General features: G+C 34.4%; 1 pseudogene; it reads right to left on the bottom strand.

Moving 5' to 3' along the window:
• Positions 1-11,398: 11,398 nt before the first annotated feature.
• On the bottom strand, positions 11,399-12,514 carry LOC117792554 (annotated as a pseudogene).
• Positions 12,515-13,523: the final 1,009 nt, after the last annotated feature.

The following is a 13,523-nucleotide window of genomic DNA, read 5'->3' as shown; positions in this document are numbered from 1 at the left end:
TAGTAGTCTTTTACCTTTCTAAAGATGTGTGCATTGTTCAGTACTAAAATTAGTTAAACGATTTAAATTTACTTGCGACGAATTGCCAAATGCCGTTTATTTGAACTGCAGAATATAGTGAGCAAATTTATTGCGCATTTTTCGATCAGCTAATTTCAAGAGATTGTTTCAATCAACAGCAGCTATCAGTTTGGTTAAGATATCTCATAAATAAAAATTAGATCCAATCCTTGCAACAAAATTTTGGATCAATAAAGCAATTTTTGAACTTCCCAGACATAAAGTAACTAAGCTTAATTTAATTTTTTCTATTTTCAGTCATTACATTCGAACGTTAGATTACAATACATTAGTTTATAATTATATTTTGCGTTTCAATCTTCCAAATTCGATAACTGGTTCAAAAGATAAATATATTTAAAAATTTTAGTGGACTTCCCAAAATGAAATGAAAAGTTAGTTTCTCTGTGTGTCTGTTTGAATCAAAGCTCTAAAAAAGCTTAAATGTAATGATGGGGATTTATTCCTTTTCGAAAATCTAGAATTGAAAAAACCGCGAGTTTAGCGGGAAAACGCTTAATAAAGTACTCAGGTAACATTTTGCAGGTAAAATAATGTTTTTTAGCTTACATTTTGGCGATTTTTGACAAAACGGCTATAACGATTTCTGTTTAATTTTAATATGTTGTAATACGAACAATTTTGCGTTTTTTTGGTATATGAAACAGTAATTTTGGATGAGGGGCTTGGAAGATATTACCTGTTAACTGAATATATACATTTTTCTATCGGTCGAAAATCACGTTTTAGTACGAACAACTTTTTGGATTTTTGAGATATTTCAACCAAACTGATATAATATGTATTTAAGTAAGTTTTATATATCCTGACCAAAGTTGGTTCAAATCGGACCCCTATATCATATAGCTGTCATAAGACCGATCGGGCGAAAATTAAGTCTTAGTATGAAAAACTTTTTGTTTTATGAGATATCGTAACCAAACTGATATTAAGTTGGTTTTATATATCATTTCAGTTAAAATAGGCTTACAATATCATAAAGCTGCCATTGAAACAAGTAGTCGAAAATGTTATACAGCGCTTTGCAAGTGCGTCAAGTGAGCAAACTATTTTTGAATTTTTAGCAGTCTCTGCTTTTTTCCATAAAAAGAATGTCGACTTTATTGGTCAATGTGAACAAGTGAAGTTTAATAAACATGTTATGCGTAAATTTTTCATGTCTCCAAAATTTAAGCTTAGAAACCTTATTTCCCCTGTAAAAATTTCACCTTAGTTCTTTAGAAAAAGTTGTTCGTCTAAAATGCCCCCAACCATACTTTTCAACGATTTATAGGACATGTCTGAAAACCGCTAAGCCCGCGTTTTTTTATTCAAAAAGTCGCAAAAGAAACATTTCTAGACTTTCGAAGAGGAATAAATCCGCATCATTAAATCTAAGGTTCTTTTTTAAGCGCTTTGATGAAATCGGACAAACAGACAAACAAACTGCCTTTTCTTTTAATTTTGAGAAGGTTACTAAAAATCAGGATTATCCTTATCCAATGTATTGGATTACAGACTTCATAACGTGGGCACGCAAGAGTTTAAGTTAAATTTTGACTGAAATTTAATTAAAATTTGATACGAGAGCCAAGTTCAATAAATTATTGATCAGACCTAGAGCTAAACGAAAAACATGAAGTCCAAACTCACCAACTTTAACAAAATTGTGAAAGTGGCAATGGCTGAGGGTAGTGAACAGTCTTCGGTGGGGCCGCGGCGCATGTGGTTCACTTGCTGGCGCTGCCATGGCACTTATTTAATTTATAATCAAATCAAAATGCGGCCAAGGCAAGTCAATAAAAGTCAGGCCAAAGAGCGAGGCAAAAAACTTGAGGAATTTCTGATTATTGGACATTCAAATTGCCTCAAGCATGAATTATGTGAGGACAGCTAGAGAGAATTTTGTTCTTGTCATTGTTTGCTTTAGAAATTTTCGGGAAATTAAAGTAAATAAGCGTAAAGATTGGCTTTGTGAGTCTGCCTCTGACTTAGCCTCTGACTCCAACCAGATTATAATTCCAACTAGGAGAATTGTTTAATGATAAGTAAATTAAATATTTGCTTAGTTGTTTTCAAGTTTACAGTTTTATGTTTGCTTTGACAAGTTTATGTCTTACAAATATTCAATGTACGAATTTTGAGGTTGTGGAATTTGTTGAAAATGTATTTTTATTTCGCTTTGCGGTTCTTTGCGACCTAAAATTAGAATTGCGGTAATCTAACGAAGTGTCAAATAAATTGACCAATATTTAACAAAAAATTAGTAAATTTTGGTATCTTTAAAATTTACAAGCGCAGTAACTTATGGAATCTTACAACAATTTGCCTGCTATTTAATAAACATTTCAGTAAACTAGGGTCATTTATAAAATTTAAGCAAGGTGGCTCCGCCCCCTGTTCATTTAGTTGTCGAAGGGCTACAGTCGAGCACACTCGACAGCTATATGCTCGCTACTCAAATTTCGCAGCCGTTCGATTTAATGACCATAAATAAAACTAGTCGGAAAGGATATAGTCGAGATCCCGACCAAAGGATACTCTTTACTTATTTTAATATATACAGAAAAGTACTTTAAAGAAATTACTTGTATTACTTTGAAAACATTAAATCGTTAAAACTGCCGTTCTACTTGTCCGAACATGATGCGATTCAGTGAGATAATAGATAATACTAATAGATAACGTTATAAAACATTAAAAACCGTATTATCTTAAAAACATTGCGTGTGGTGGACATTGCTATATCGACTCGGGTGTTGATGCTGATCAAGAATAAATTTACTTGGGGCTTTTCGTAAAATTTTTTATGTTATAAAAATTCTTATTAAAAATACGGGTCGATCATCCGAATCCGACAACTGGTTAAAAAGAAACCTAATTTAAAATTTAAATTTAATTTAGTGGCCTTTTCGAAAAGAAGCGAAAAGTCGGTATGTTTGATTTGATGATGGGAATTAATTCCTCTTCGAATATCTAGAAATGTTTGTTTGGGAAACGCTAAATAACCCTAAAATTTATCAATTTGGCATTGGTTTGATTATTTAAGTGATTCGTTCCAATTCATGCGAAAACTGACAATAGTGCAAAAGAGATTTTTGCAAATTAAGATGCTAATTCAGAGCACAATGAGCTTAGCATCATAACTTTCACTACGAACGAAATTTTTGGCATTTTTGAAATCGCTTTTAAGTATTTCAACAATCACTACGGACGGCAGTTCGCGCTAGTGACGAAAGCAACACGAAGGGTGCGAAAGGCGACTAGCAATATATACAGCTAATTTGGAAAATTTGCTATGATTGTCCGATCAGATCGAGCTATATACCGATCGAAGGGTTTAGTCCTAACTTACAAAATCTCATACTAAAACTTTTTTTAGCTCACCTGGTTCATGAGATAAAGGGGTGTAAGTGGGGCCGTTGGGGGCTTCTGGTAATATTTTTAATGTTTTAAAAATTTTTAAGAAAAAAACGCGTCGATTGGTACCTCGATCACCCAAATCCGACAACTAGTTCAAAAGATAATTCAATTTTAAATTTTTAGTGGACTTCTTAAAATGATATGAAAGTCAGTTTGCTTGTTTGTTTGTCTGATTGTATCAAAGCGCTAAAAAGCTTAGATGTAATATTGGGGACTTATTTCTTTTTGAAAACCTAGAAATGTTTGCTCTACGACTTTTTGAAAAGAAACCGCTATAATTTTTACAGTTTCCAAACCATAGATGCTACAGAGCTATATCATTAGAAAGGTGTGTTTGAGCGCTTTTAGGCGTACCTTTAAACTTTATCTTAAATACTCAGGTACCATTTAACAGCTGAAAGAAGGTTTTTTAGCTTACATTTTGGCGATTACTGACAAAACGGCTCTAACGACTTTTATTAAATTTGAGTATGTTGTAGTACGTGAAATTTTGCGATTTTTGGTATATGACTCATAAATTTTGGCTGAGAGGCTTGGAAGATATTACATATTTACCGAATATACACATTTTTCTATCGGTCGAAAATCACGTTTTAGTACGAAAAACTTTTTGGACTTATGAGATATCTAAACTAAACTGATACAATATGCATTTAACTTAGTTTTATATATCCTGACTTAAGTTGGTTTAAATGGGACCATAGCTTTAGTATGAAAAACTTTTTTGTTTTATGAAATATCATAACCAAACTAATGGAATATGCATTTAAGTTAGTCATATACATCCCTACCGAAGTTGGTTCAAATCGGTCCACTACATCATATGGCTGTAATAGGATCTATCGGGATTTGGTATGATGAGGTATCTTATCCAATTAATACAGAATGCATTTTACTTGGCTTTATATATCCTGACCGTAGTTGGCTTATATTGGATCGATCATAGGACCGATCGGGCGAATATCGTAACCAAACTGGCAGAATATTCTATGAAGCTGGTCCTTTACATCCTTACCAAATTTGAGCAAGTAGTCGAAAATGTAGTAATGCGCTCCTCAAGGGCGTCGAGTGAGCTTAATATTTTTGAATTTTAAGCAGTCTTTGCTTTTTTATAGTAAGTACGGGATCTTCGACTGTCGAGTATGCTCGACTGTAGCACCGCGAGCGAAGCGAGTCCGAATTTAAATGAATGATTTTTTTATAAAAAATATTGAATAATTGATTAAATAATAAATAAATAAATAATAAAATAAATAATTATAAATTAATCCAGCTGAACGCAGCCAGACAGCGCTGACGTCGCACAGTGGGGCAGATCCTCATTTAGCGGTGCAAAAATCATATCTTTTGAGCCAGTGAAAATTTAAAAAGCATTTGATAGAAAACTTCTTAATGTTTAAAATGAGTTTTTGCACTGCTTGATAGGCCTACTGGTTGATTCAGGGTTTTCGGTCAAAGTTGAAAAATATTTTCAGTGCATAATTTACATGTAAAATTTAAAAAATAAATTTTTTTTTTGTCCAAAATATTAAATTTAATCTTTTTCAACCTTTAAACAGCAGTGTTTAATATATAAAAAAGGTTTAATAACGCTTGTTACAAAAAAAAAAATTAAAAAAATTTGAAAATCTGGTATGATGCCTGTCATAGAGAAAACGTATGTAATTGCACTGCGCTCTTCTTCTTCTCACACTAGTTAATTGCGAGGTTGCTTCAGTTTTTCGACTAAAAAAATGCTTAGGCGCACCCAGATGCGTAAAGGACCGGGGTTATTTCGTTAGATAATTGATTACCAAACTCCTGTGGTAGTGGGATCGAGTTCAAATGAGTCCAATTTTAGTTCTATACCATCAAAGTCAAAAAATTGCCTTATTTTTAGTGCTTTTTTTAAACATCGCTGGGATAAAAGGTTAACAAGTGCATCTACGACATTTAATTAGGAATGAATGTACTTTTTATTTGAAAACAAAAACATAAAGATCGGTCATATAACTTGTCATCAAATCAGTTTTAAAGCTTGCATTTTTTATAAAATTTTCAATGGGTCAACTTTGAGAGGCTGTCACGCCCACAATTTTTACCTGATTTCAAAAATCTTTTGGATCCGTAATTTTTCAAGTTTTCTCTATCGCTATTTTTACTTTTTACGAACGCTTTCGTCAAAAAAATGATTTTTACACTCTTTTCGGCCTCCTGCCCCAGTGTGCGTCGCCGTCTCGTGTCGTCAGCTGTTTGTTTAATTGTTGTTTTTTGTCTTTGGCGCGACGCACGGTGTATTGTTTTAATTGTTTATTGTTTATTTGTCGTAGATTGTGCCGATATTTATGTGAATAGTTGTGGGCTTGGGTTATTGTATTTTGTAGGTGTGTGTGTGCATAAATGTATACGTGTATGGGGGACAGAAAATTGAACACTTGTTGCTTTTTCACTAATATTGCTGTTGTTGTTTTGTTGCACTGTTGTAGTAAGGTAATTCATTTGTTTCACTCGACTTTGTCGTCTGTCACTGCATATCCGTATATTTGTATATAATTATTTTATATTATAATTATATCTATTTTATTTTAATTATATTTATTTAAATTTTATTTAAATATATTTTCTCCCGCCATTAAACTTTGGATACATATATATATATATACATATATCGCCTTCTATATATATTTCTCCCGCACACGAATTTAAATTCTGGACGAACAATTTCCCAGCGCATGCGACGACGATCGAGTTTTAAATCGCACTCCCCTTGCCTGCCAAAATCTTGCTCTTGCTAAGCTCGAATCTCGTCGCATCCCCCCGCTAACCCTTTTCCTACAAGCTTTTCTCTCGCCCACGCACAACGGCCGATCGCCCTTGGCTTTGACCCATATTCGGGTCCATCGGTGCAGTCTGCAGAGCAAGCCGCTCACGCATACACGCATAAAGCCTCTCTCTCTCGGATCGACTCTTATATGTGCTCTTACCGACGGACACAACTCTGTTTAGTATTTAGTTTGCAGCCTTCGGTCACACTTGGCCGCGCTGGACAAATTTGCCGAACTATCAAAATATTGATTAATAAATATAGCCATTTATTCATTTGCACAGACCCAGATGCAACATAAATAAATTCCGCATTTAGTATGCTTATCGATACATCGCTTTAAATGTCATATCGATATTTACTTTTCAGAAGTATCGCTTCTTTGCATCAATAAATAGCGATTCCCATCACTAATAGTTGAAAATGAGTTTTGGAGGTGAGAGATGCTGGGTGCGCTGCAGCCCAATTTGCAGCTACAGCAGCCACAACAACAGACATATCGTTATGGCCAACAACAACAGCAGCAAGGCAGCCAGCAACAAAAACAACAACAGCAACAGCAAAAGAAACAGAAACAAATGCAGAAAAAGAAGCAACCAAATAACTCAAATATTATGAGAAACTTTTTTGTTTTTTAAGTTATCTCAACCAAAACACCAGGAAAGATTTTATTTTTTAATTTAGTATTATTAATACTTTTTTTAATATAACGATATTTTACAATTTGGTCAAAATCAGGCTACATTAAAATATACATAGCTCCATATACACTTATCCATTCACTCATCCATATATCATCGCACAGGCCAAACGGCTCAAGATACAAGTTTGACATTTTGGGACAACAAAGTTATGAGAATTTCATCGGGAGATAAGGCTGCGTTTGCCAAATTCGACCGGTAAGTGCGTCAAAATGGAGTTCAAAGTTCACATGAATTTTCAAATTACATAGTAGAGTTTGGTCAAGCGCGTAATTCAGTAGGAAAGTAGTGCAGAGGATGGTCTCTTAGACTCACGCGCAAGGCTTCACGGGCTCAAGACCTGCCGGCTCAGCCCAGACAAATATCCTTTTTTTTTTTTAATTTATTGTTTTTCGTATTTTTTAAAATCAAAACTAATATTTCGCTATATTCTGCATATATATTGTTGTTTTCAGCGGGCTTGAAACTTAAATAGTGAAGAGGATGGTGTCGTAGACTCACGGGCACGGGGTCGCGAGCTTGAACCCAGACCGAGAAAGATTTTATTTTTATTTATTAATTTTATTTTATTAACATTTTTATAAATTTTACGATATATAACAATTTTTTCAAAACAGCTGTCATAGCAACAATCTGGATCATATTAAGATTTAGTATGAAAAACTGTTCTGTTTTTTTAAGTTATCTCAACCAATTTCACAGATTCGCTTTTGCACACCAAGTCTCAAAATTTTTCTGCCAAATTTGGAATTTTCTCTCCAAATCCGGCTTATTCCCGCCAAGTCTGGCAGCGTGAATATAATTATTCTTTTATCTTTCAAAAAATTTATATTATATAAATTTGTTGCTACTTATTACATTCAGCAGGAAATTTTCAACAACTAAAAATTTTAAATTCTTCTCAAATAACTGATAACTGATAATAATTGCTTCTTACGAACGGTGAAAAACGAAGTAGTCTGATTTGTTAAGAAGCTATCATGTCATTATGCAGGTACTGATTACTGATCCATCAGAAGTAAAGAAAAAAACCTGCCGAATGAACCCAATGTTGAAAAAGCGACCCTTTGCTTTTAAACGACAGAAACTGCAGCTGAATTGCCTTCACTTGCAATTTTCATACTATTATACGTTAATTCTATTCTTACATACAAACACGTTATTATGATCAGATTTCAGAATCAATAATTTTGTGTGGTGCCCTTGTTACAGAATATTTTATAGATACAAATTGAAAGTCCGAAATACCATGTTATCCCATTTAACAAGTGTTCCAATTATTGAAGTAGAACAGTAGTGTGCAAAAGAAGTTTATTCAAGAAATATATAAGAAGTGATCCTATTTATCACGTTTAAATTTAGCGAGCGAAGCGAGCAGGGGGCGGAGCCTCCTAGTGTTATAAAAATTTTTTGCATTCAGAAGGAAACTACCAACAACAAAAAATGTTAAATTCTTTTTAAAGAACTGATAATTGATAAAAATTGCTTAGTACGAACGGTAAAAAAATGTAGAAGTCTGATTTGTACAAAAAGCTATCATGTCATTTAGCAGGTACTGATTACTGATCCATCAGAAGTAAAGAAGGGATTATTGATTTTAAAACCTGCCGAATAAACCCAATGTTGAAGAAACGACCCTTTGCTCTTGAACGACAGAAACTGCAATTGAAATGCCTTTTCTTGCACAGAATTTTTCACTTTTATTCTTTTATTACATACAAAAACGTTTATATAATAGGATTTCAGGATCAATAAATTTGTGTGGTGACCATTCTACAAAATATTTTTTTTAGATAAAAATTGAGTGTCCGAAATTTCAGGTTGTCCTAATTTACAAAAGTACGAATTATTGAAATAGAACATTAATTTATTTTTGCGTAAAAGAAGTTTATTCACGAAAAATATTATAAGTTCCCCTTTTTTCACATTTCAATTTCGCGAGCGAAGCGAGCAGGGGGCGGAGCCACTAGTATTTAATAAAAAGAAAACTGATTACACCCCAATATATGCCAAACAAATAATCGGTCTTGATCTGAATTCCTGGATAGACCTTAGGACAATTATATTATTACACAAAATAATTTTCACTAAACAACCACACTACTTGTATCGGCTGTTAAACTTTGCGGATTCGAGAAGAACTAACAACTTGATTACGGTAAGAAATAAGCTTTCCTGCTGCGATACTCATTACTTTGCGTGGGCTTCAAATAATCTGCCACATAGAAAATCATTTGAAGTGCAACACAGTTTAAAAAAAAGTAAATGGCACACCTTTCGTAGCTGTTTTTTACATAAATTCAATAATTAAACCCTTAATAATAGTAGTAGATGGAAATAAATAATAATGTGTTTTATCTTTTAATCTAATTTAAGTTAAGTGATTTATCTAAATGAATGTCATACAATGCGACTAGTGCTTTAACTTTAAGTAATCACATGTACTTTAGGGCTAGGAAGAAATACCAATATAGTAAAATATTCAGAGACGTCTTAGCCATGGCAGTTATATGTTATAGTGGTCCGATCCCATCCAAATATGGATGCGAGTTTCATAATTTGTGATTTTGGTACATATTACTTAAAAAATAAAAAGTTTTTCATACTAAAGGTTGCTTATCGACTGTGGCAGCTATATTATATAGTGGTCCAAATTCAACCATATACAAAGAGAAAAACAAGGGGGCTCCGCCCCCTGCTCGCTTCGCTCGCCTACCCCCGAATCGATTCGCTCGCGGTGAGTTGCGGCTACAGTCGAGCACGCTCGACAGTAGGATACCCTGAGCCCATGCACTCTTTTATAAAAGTTTATTGTTGCCCATTTTCAATGCCAAAGGCTGATGCAGTGCGCGCGAAATTTGAAATAAAAGACAATGTCTAATTTAAGGGGATTTTTAAAAAGGAAAATGTAAAGTTTTTTTTTACAATGATAATAAGCAGATACTTATTATATATGTGGGTGAGAAATCGGAAATATAAGTAATTAAAATTAATGTTTTGCAGCTTTCAGTGCTCGGCAAAGATGCAAAAGTAGTGCTGCAAAATGATCGCTTTTTTTCTCATGCAATTTCATGTATAGCTATCAGCTTCTGCCCGACTATATTGAAAATTGTGACGTCATAAGGAATTTTGCCATGCAAAAATACATACTTATATATTAACACAATTATATTTTAATCAAATTTTATATTTGTATATACATAAATTATACATTAACAATTTCATTACATGATATCGATAATATTTTGCTTTTTATCTCGATTCTTATTTGGTACCCAAAAAAAAATGGGTACTATTTTGTACTGTCTTTGTGCGCGCATTGCATACAAACGTATACATGCTGTCTCGCTCGCACGTTCGATTTGCCATGCAAATGTAATTATTGAATTATTAAATTAAATGTAATTCCGAAATAACTTCTCTTTTTATGGGTCAATCGCTTTGACATTTTCAGGGTCGTTTAATACGCATACTTCTCAACTGATTGTTCACTTAGGGAGTGCTATGTCAAAAATTGCGCCTGCAAATTGTTTTGTGCAATTTGTGGGCGAAGGGGCGTGGCATCCAAAATTGGAAACAAACTTGACCTGCGTATAGTATCCAGGAACCAACATAAAAAAATTGAAGCTTCTAGCTCTTATAGTAAAGCCGTACTAAAATTAAGTTCGAATGAACTCGAATTAAGTATTTTGAATACTTAAAATTTATACTTGATATAAGTCGAAATACTGAAAATAAGTTTTAAAATTCTTTCACCAAGTACAAACCTTCTTCATAAAAGAACAAAGAATCTTGAATTAAGTAAAACTCTTAAGTAACCAGAAATGAGAATGAAAATTCTTAATATAAGATCGGGACTCCGGCTCGACAAGTTCAAGTTCGTCAAATCTTGAATTGAGTTCATTAATTCTTACATAATTTTTGTATTCCCTTGCTTAGAATTCTCAACTGCCTCTAGCTTGCCAGCAATGAGACTTAAGACTATGACAGAATATTTTCTGTTATTAGTCTTCACTTGCTTTTACACTAACTGAGAGCTTATAACACCCACGCTTATGATTTAGATAATTTAATCAAGTAGCGTAAAGTAATACCTATTTCAAGAAAATTTTTTACATACATACATATCAATCAAGTTTTCAGCATACTTAAATCAAGTTTGAACTGTACTCAAATCAAGAACGATTTAAAGTTATTTTAGGTTTAAAAATACTTAAATTTCGTTCTTAAAAATAGTACTTAAATTGAGATCGAAATCCTCGATCTTAGTATTTTCATTCTTAGTGAGAAATCAAGCTCGAAAAGTGGCGTTTTAAGTACGAAATACTTGATTTTTTCCCTCTGTATATGTATATTGTAGAACGTACATACATATGTGAATATCACTGTAGCTTACAATCTATTAAAATGATCAATCGAAGTTCTTACAACAACTTTTTGACGATTTGCTCATTGTTTCAAAGTCATCCATGTGCAATTTACTCCCTCAGATTGATGTCGGACCAAAGATCAAATTCTGGGATCACATCTGCGGTGATCTCAACTTGTGGCTGCCCACAACTTTACAACGCACAAATCTATGTGGATCAACACTTTTTAACTGTACAGTTTGATTCTCATTGCCCCAAAGGCAGCATTGCTTACCTGAACTCCTCCACTTCCCGTCCGGCAGCTGCCTTCATGCTCTTAAATTCCTTGGCATGATTACAGGCCGGACAGATGCTGCTTTATCCGTTGCACTTGCTCAAGGCTGACAGGACGTTGCAGGAACTGTGCCACATCCTTGATGACCTCGTTCGGCTACGTCTTCATGCGCTCATATCTTGTGAAATAGATATGATCCTCGTGGCGGAGCTGCCAAAAGTCAAGTCCATGTGGCCAGCAGGGCGTAAAGTTCACATAGCCATCGATGAAGGAGTGCATGAAGTCCGCCTTTGTGCCCTGATAGCCGACCGATTGCGATTTGATGAGACGAGCTCATTCCGTTGGCTGCCTCGATGGTGTCATGTGGCACATTCGACACAATGCCATTAAATCTACAGACAGATATTGTAATCACTGACTTATATAAAGTACACTTTGCTGCACTTACTTCAAGAATGGTGTGCGTATTGTCAGATCCACAGTTTTGTTCGTTTCGAAGTCACAGTGATTCACTTTGACAGCGTCATAATCCACATATCATCCTCGCGCACCTCTAAATCATAAACACCATCCAGCATAGGTTGGAAAGTGTCTGACCCACCACTGGCGCTCCTGGTTCACTGCTTGCATAAATCGAGGAGTAGCCACCGCTAATGGACAGCTTGAAGATCTGCTTGAAGGACTAGGCTGTGTAATAATTACGATTACGATGTGAATACCTGTCTCAAGTTTACACAAATTTTTAAATCGAATTTCAATCGCGCTCAACCGATCGGCTCTGCAGTTGAAGCCACATTAAAAGCAGATCCGGTCGGCGCGAAATCAGAGGCAGAATTTTCCAAAATAAGCCCAGTCTCAGCGATGCCCAAGTGACTGTGATCATGATCGCAAGTCCCAAACAGCTACTTCAAAAAAAATTCGAGTGTTTGTAAAAATAAATGCGTTTTGCTTAATACTTTAAAGAAATGATAGATAGACTTTTCAAGACTATAAATCTTATAAGTTTTAAAAAAGTTCGTCAAACCTTAAATTGAGTGCATTAATTCTTGTATAATTTTTGCGTTTGTCTGCTTAGAATACTCAACTGGTTCGTTTGTAGTTTGTAGTCGGACACTCAGAACTTAAGACTATGACAGAATATTTTCTGTTATTAGTCTTCACTTGCTTTCAAGATAATTGTTCAGGTAGCATGAATTAATACATGTTTCAAGAAAATGCATGCTTACATTTATAAATAAAGTGTATACAATTTTGATTCAAGTTTTCAGCATACTTAAATCAAGTATTATATTCAAATTTGAACATGTTTTGTTACTCAGTTTCAGAATTATTAGAACTTGAATCAAGTTTCAACTGTACTTAAATCAAGTACGATTTAAAGTTATTTTAAGTTTTAAAATATTAAAATACTTAAATTTCGTTCATAAAAGATCGTACTTGAATTGAGATCGAAATCTTCGACCTCAGTATTTTCATTCTTAGTGAGAAATCGAGTACGAAAAGTGGCGTTTTGAGTACGCAATACTTGATTTTTTCCCTCTGTGTAGCGTTTCCAGGACCCTGCCTAGTTATCCTAGAGTTGCCAGGATCCCGCCCAGTTATCCTAGCGTTGCCAAGACCCTGCCTACTTATCCAAAGGTTGCCAGGACTCATTCTATCTTATCCAGCGTTACCCGGATCCAGCCTATTTCTAGCCTCGCGTAAACGGAATAGAGCTGAAATATCCCGATTCCCGAAGAAGACAACCCGGAACCAACTCGGGAGGAAGACAACTGGATCAACACAGGATAGACCCGCATAGTTCATATAATTACTTTGTACAATTAAGAGTCGGCTTTTAAGTCGCTAATAAACCTAGAAACCCATTGAATAAATTGAATCGCTCTGTGTCA

Source organism: Drosophila innubila (assembly GCF_004354385.1).
Source record: "Drosophila innubila isolate TH190305 chromosome 3R unlocalized genomic scaffold, UK_Dinn_1.0 2_E_3R, whole genome shotgun sequence".
In the NCBI taxonomy this organism is placed as follows: domain Eukaryota; kingdom Metazoa; phylum Arthropoda; class Insecta; order Diptera; family Drosophilidae; genus Drosophila; species Drosophila innubila.
Note: the sequence above shows the minus strand (reverse complement) of the source record. Positions and strands in the feature narration are given on the sequence as shown.